Source organism: Palaemon carinicauda, chromosome 38, assembly GCF_036898095.1.
Source record: "Palaemon carinicauda isolate YSFRI2023 chromosome 38, ASM3689809v2, whole genome shotgun sequence".
Lineage (NCBI taxonomy): Eukaryota > Metazoa > Arthropoda > Malacostraca > Decapoda > Palaemonidae > Palaemon > Palaemon carinicauda.
This window is the reverse complement of record NC_090762.1, coordinates 51,137,965-51,145,464: the sequence shown is the minus strand read 5'-3', so window position 1 is coordinate 51,145,464 and position 7,500 is coordinate 51,137,965. Positions and strand designations below refer to the sequence as shown.

Genomic DNA, 7,500 nt, shown 5'->3' with positions numbered 1-7,500 from the left:
TACCCTTTGCCTTTGTATTTCTGACTAATTTTGGCAGATGTTTCTCACGTATTTCTATCTCTGTTGTATTCCACCTTTTCCTCGTTTTTGTTTTCCACTTTCATTTGAAAATTGATAATAATAATAATAATAATAATAATAATAATAATGATAATAATAATAATAATAATAATAATAATAATAATAATAATAATAATAATAATAATAATAATAATAATAAGTAACCTGTCACGCTATCCAATGCTGAAAATGTTGAATCCAACCACGCCAGGTGGAAATTCCTTTGTTCTTAATTTAGAGTTAACAGCTGTTGCTTTGAGACGGTAGAATTATATTGTAGCCAATATAGCACTGGCGGCAAGAGGCATCCGTGACTGCGAGGTTTGCGAAGTAGTGCGAATTGTTAAGTAAATGAATTTGCACAAATTAATAAAAACTGATACTATTCAATACATAATTGGGTAATAGATTTGACCACGTCTTTTACGATGAAAGTAAAGATTGGAAAGATTCTTGATAAATGTTTCTTTGAGAATGGTACAGTTAGCCTCACGAATTCATGGTACACCTTGTTCCGAAGAATGACATCCGGTTACACCTTACTGCATGGCTATACTCAATTTTTTTTATTGAGGCGCATTTGCGCTGACTTGCAGCGGTGTCCTTCTATCTCGGAAAAGTTTCCTGATTGCTGATTGGTTGGACAAGATCATTCTTACCAATCAGATAGCAGGAAACTTTTCCGAGCTAAAAGGGCACCGCTGCGAGTCAGCGCAAATGCTCTTCGTTAGAAAAAAATTGAGTATAGTTCCTGTGTGCAGTCCTTCCCGCCACTAGCCATTTGGGTACTCGCCGCGCAATAAGAGTGTGATAGCTTGCACTTCCTCAGTGCCAGTAATGCCAGGAATGCCTGTGTGCGACTGTACATTGTATTCCTGTGGTACGTAACTTTTGAAGGTATTTATGAACTTTATGTTCATCGGTCTGTTTCTTATGTATATATGCATCCATACTTACAGACACATAGTGAAGACAGATTCTATATCTAATTCCCTTCAGGAAACAAAGCAAGTAGTGGAGAGTGTATCTAAGATTTGTGAGGATATAAGAAAATATAGGGTCATTCTGTATAGGCTTATTCTCAGTTATATACGTGTTTTTTTTTCTCTTTTTTAAGGCTGCTATTTTCTCCTATAAACAAAATAGAACTTCATAGATGCACATCCCTGATTTCTCATCAAGTTTTAAGCAGAAAGGGTGTTACTCCTACATCCTGTATCACTAAGCTTATATATATATATATATATATATATATATATATATATATATATATATATATATATATATATATATATATATATATATATGTGTGTGTGTGTGTATATATATATATATATATATATATATATATATATATATATATATATATATATATATATATATATTTATATATATATATATATATATATATATATATATATATATATATATATATATATATATATATATATATATAAAATATATATGCCTATATATATACATATATATGTATGTCTATATATATATATATATATATATATATATATATATATATATATATATATATATATATATATATATATATATATATATATAAAACCACCCGTAAATGATGACAGCTAAATATTTAAATAGATATTAACACATACGCACATGCAGCCCCCTCTCTCCGGGGTATGACTACTTCCTTTCCCCCCCCCCCCCCCTCCCTCCTCTAGAGGGACGGGGAGACCTCAGTGCCTGGAGGAATAATGGGACCGTGACTGGAAAGATAAAAAGAGATAGATAGATAATAGTTTGTAAATTTAGAATATAAATCTAAAAATATCTTTCACAAAAACGACATAGAAATGAAGGAAGGTTATCAATCGACTTTCATGTAATCCTACAAACTAGAAAACAAACTGCGATGAAATTCCATTGAGGATTTGTCAAAGGAATTTACATAAATTTGAATATTAAATCCTTGAACGACGTCGGATTTAATTTGTTTGGTTTAGGATATATTAAAACTTATCTGGCCCCGGAATGATCGGTTGGTTATTGTTTCTTTCTAGGTTTTCTATATAATTCTCTATAATTTTCTCTATATCTTTCTTGTTTTTCTTTATATCTTTCTTATTTTTCTCTATATCTTTCTTGTTTTTCTCTGTAATTCTATATAATTTTCTCTATATCTCTTAGAGTAATTTATATATGTAGAATTTTTTACTTATACAAAAAAAAAAACTGAATTATTTTGTTGGTTACTGGTTCTGAACATTCAGATTCTTTATCTAATGAAGAGTTGATGAATTTAACTATATCACTTATAACTAAGCAGATTATGACAAATTGTAATCATTTGCAACTCTCAGTTGAGATGTCTTCTTTCGACCTTATGAGTCCCACTTTAAAGCAGGGTCGGCTGCTCGAATCCACTTTCTTCTATCTATTTCTATTCCTTGCATCTTCTTTCCCCAGTCCCACCTCACCCATATCCATCCGTCCGAGCTTTCCTAGCCTTATTTTTTACTTCCGCCAACGAAATTGGAAGGAGGTTATGTTTTACCCGCTGTTTGTTTGTGAACAGCTTCCTGGCCACAATTTGAATCGTAGAGTAATAAAACTTGCAGGGATTAACTATTATGTAAAAAAAAACTGGAAAGGATTAAATTTTGGAAGGTCAAGGTCAAGCAAAATGTCCAATTCACGTAATTAGCCATAATAGTGGACATCGTTGTCACAGAGACTTCAAACTTGGTTCATATGTGAGTGCATGAAAATCCACGCCAATTAATACATGCTAAGGTCATAGGTCAAGTTCAAGGTCGAGCAAAAGGTTGAGAAATAAGCTGCTGCCGCGGAGGTCTGCGTTCTACTGAGTGCCCCTCTAGTTATTATATATAACACACATTTTATTCTATATCTTGACTCTCCCGTCTTTCTAGTAGTGACATTCCAGCAATCCATCTCACCATCCTCATCTTGGTAACGTGCAATTTTCGAAAGAAGAATCTTCCTTTGATAGTATTTAAAATAAGTCGTAGATGACATGTAGGATTAAGAATTATGCCGAGAACTTAAATTTAGAATACAATCAAGTTTGTAATTGGGGTCTAAAATGTCCAACTTAGAAAAATGTGTGTGAATTAAAAGAACTAAATCTATGCATGGGTCATTTTATTGCAGTTTTGTAATCCAATAATATGCTAAGAATTTCAATTTTGAATACAAATAACTTTTCAGTTGGGGTTTAAAATGTCCAACTTAGAAAAATGTGTGTGAATTAAAATAACTAAATCTATGCATGGGTCATTTTATTCCAGTTTTTTAATCCAATACTATGCTAAGAACTTCAATTTTGAATACAAATAACTTTTCAATTGGGATTCTAAAATGTCCAACTTAGAAAAATGTGTGAATTAAAATAACTAAATCTGTGCATGGGTCATTATAATCCCTCCTTTGAATCCAATACAAAAAAAAAAAAAAAAAAAAAAAAACCATAAGCGCATTGATTCTTTAGAATGACTGAACTTCATTTACATATATATTAGCGCAGCAGTAAAGAAATTCCTGTAAACTTTAGCCGCTTCTCTTTCCTAGTTACGAAACACCTGATGCAGTGGGTAAACCTGTTGCGAAGTATTCTTGCCAAATAACTTTGGGAGAATTGCTTGCATGTTAGACATAACCTGTGCTTGGTTTTCAGTTGAAATTCTCATTTATATAGAAACTATTTGCTTTACCACATTGCCAACATTTATCGTTACAATCTCTGTGGTTTTTCCATTGCCAACAGTTAACGTTAAGATCCCTATAGTTTTTCCATTGCCAACAGTTAACGTTAAAATCCCTATAGTTTTTCCATTGCCAACAGTTAACGTTAAATTCTAGTTTTTCCATTGCCAACAGTTAACGTTAAAATCCCTATAGTTTCTCCATTGCCAGCAGTTAACGTTAAAATCTCTATAGTTTTTCCATTGCCAACAGTTTACGTTTAAATCTCAATAGTTTTCCGATTAATTTTTGTGAAAAGAATTCGTTTTATAAAATTTACGATATGGAATATTTTTGTTTCTTGAGACCACACTAAACTCACTAATGGAGGCGTTCCTTCCAATAAGGACATCTGGCATTTTAAAAAAGGGCGTGTTCTTGTGTACAATTATTGCTTGCTTTCGTCAGTACAAAAGTAATCTCTCTCTCTCTCTCTCTCTCTCTCTCTCTCTGTATACACACACACACACACACACACACACACACATATATATATATATATATATATATATATATATATATATATATATATATATATATATATATATATATATATATTTATGTGTATGCATGTGTGTTTATGTACGCATACTGTATATAGGCTATTTTATATTGTACAATATATACTTTACATATAGACATACATTTGTATAAATGTATATGTATGCGTGTCAATATCTATCTATCTATATATATATATATATATATATATATATATATATATATATATATATATATACACCAACAACAAATTCAGATGTTTCTTGTCCGTTGCAGGACAAAGGCCTGAGACATGTCCTTATTCATGCAAGGGGTTTGGCCATTTCATCATCACGCTGGTCACTGCGGATTGGTAATGATGGGAGGTTTTGGTCTGATAGCTCACAGCACATCAACTTATTATGCGTGGCCCTATTAATAGGGCTTTGCTGGTCATGACGATTTACTAAGTCTTTCATAGCGTGAAGGTATCACCACGCATAAAGGGAGTACTGTGTGTGTATATATATATATATATATATATATATATATATATATATATATATATATATATATATATATATATATATATATGTATATAGATCTATATATATGTATATATAGATCTATATATATAAATACATATATATATATATATATATATATATATATATATATATATATATATATATATATATATATATATATATATATATATATATACATATATATATATGTATATAAATATATAGGAAGATAGATAGGTATGTATATACTGTCTATCCTGTTTCATTACATTATTTCCTAAATGCATATCATACATACAATCCTGTGCTCATAGTTCGGTAGTTACGTTCGTGCAAATGCATAGATATGACTTTTGTTTATTCATGTACACGTTTACTCGTTGCTGTACAAATTACATTTGACTATGTTTTACGCGCTTGTGCGCAAACATAAATCAATTCAATTTGTTTGTGCATTAGAAATCACTCTAGCCAACATTTGAGCACTACACTGATTATAAATTGTTAACAATAATCCTTTTGATATTTAAGATTCCTATCGCTATTATTACTAGATATAACTATTTATTTATGTATTTATTAATTTTACTTTTTTTTTTTATTTAGAGTTGCTGAAAACGCGCCACTAACATCAAATCTAAAGGTCAGGAAGGCTATACCAGGTGAATGTTTCCTCAGTCCACTAGCGAGTATCTTGATTGTTAGTGTGCTTCTCTCTCTCTCTCTCTCTCTCTCTCTCTCTCTCTCTCTCTCTCTCTCTCTCTCTCTCTCTCTCTCTGCTTTTACCTTTCAAGCATGAGATTTTAAGTGTTTGTTATTCGTTTGCATCTTCATATCGTGTTACATACATCAACATAATATTATGAAATGAAAAAGCATATTACCATCTTGAATATGAATAATTAATATGAAATTTTACCTAGTGAGAGATTTCATTAGTCTTAATGAAAAGATATTTACATTTATGAAACTTATGCAAGTCGTGACTCAAGATACATAAAGCTGTACATATGTATATGCACTCTGTTAAGGGTGTGACCGGGTGCACTTCCTCAGAGTGAGGTGTACCAGCAATTCCTGTGTCCAACTGTACTGATTTTTTCTTTGTAATATAGATAACAATGACATTTGTATTATTATTATTATTATTATTATTAATAATGGAAAGAAATTTTTATTATTATTATTATTATTATTATTGTTAATATTACTATTGTTATTATCATTATTATCATTATTAGAATTATTAGCATTATTATTATTATTATTATTATTATTATTATCATCAAGACGATGATGGTGAGAAATGTGAATTCGTTTTACAACGTTGAGAGAGAGAGAGAGAGAGAGAGAGAGAGAGAGAGAGAGAGAGAGGAGAGAGAGAGAGAGTGAGAGAGAGAGAGAGAGAGAGAGAGAGAGAGGCTTGGCAGAAGGGTAAAAGTCATCGAACCAGACGATCCGAGGAATTGTAGATTTTCTGTGGTTTTAATCTGTACAATTCGTGCGTTTGTTCGTTTGTTTGTTACAGAAGATCTATGTTTTCTTTCTCTCTTTGAGGCAAAGAAAATGTAATTTAATTTAATTTTTTATTTATTATAATTTTTTTTTTTTTTTTTTTTTTTTTTTTTTTTTTTTTTTTTTTTTTTTTTTTTTTTTTTTTACGGTAAATCCCAACTCCAGATAATACATTAAAACATTAGGAAGCAAAAAAGTTAGCTGATGCCCTTTTAATTCAGACGAACTGTCCTTTCCGTCGATGTTTTTGTTTTTCAAAAAATGTAATCCGTTTTTCTCTCCCATCAAAAATAGCTATCGTCGCTCTACGTTGCAATTCGTGTTGCTTAAAGGGCACTGCTTCATTATAAACATTGCTACTACTGCTCCCATTATTATTATTACCTCTGCTAACGAAGTTGGAAGGAGGTTATGCTTATGCATCTGTTTGTGTTTGTTTGTGTGTGGGTGCTTCCTGACCACAATTTTAGTCGTAGAGTAATGAAACGTGCAGGGATTAACTTCTATGTAAAAAGCTGGAAAGATTCAAATTTAGGAAGGTCAAGGTCAAAGTCAAGGTCATGGTCAAGCAAAATGTCCAAGTCACGTCACGTAATCAACCATAAGTTTGGACATCGTTGTCACAGAGACTTCAAACTATTCATATTTGAGTGTATGAAAATCCACGCCAATTAATACATGTTAAGGTTAAAGGTCAAGGTCGAGCAAAAGGTCGAGAAATAAATTGCCGCGGCGGAGGTTTGCGCTCTACTGACTACCCCTCTAGTTATTATTATTATCATTATTATTGTTATTTTATAGTTTAGTTTATATGTGAAGGATCTAATTTATGGTTACTGATCAAGAAATAGTTTATTTTGATTATTTATTATTCTCTTGTAGTTTATTTGTTTCCTTTCTTCACTGGGATACTTTTCCCTGTTGGAGCCCTTCAGCTTATAGCATCTTGCTTTTCCAACTAGCTTGTAATAATAATAATAATAATAATTATATTAATAATAATAATAATAATAATAATAATAATAATTATAGCTAAGCTACATCCTTAGTTGGAAAAGCAGGATGCTATAAGCCCAAGGTCTCCAACAAGGAAGAAATATTAATACTACTGCTGATGAAAGCTTAAATATACTTATGCTGTGATGGACTTCCCATCTCTACGGAGATGAAAGATCTC

At 31.1% G+C, this 7,500-nt stretch overlaps 1 protein-coding gene across 1 annotated transcript in view; it reads left to right on the top strand.

The window, feature by feature from the left end:
- Positions 1-7,500, top strand: part of LOC137630623 (monocarboxylate transporter 7-like) — a 446,411-nt gene that overhangs the window by 278,955 nt on the left and 159,956 nt on the right. The window lies entirely within an intron of this gene.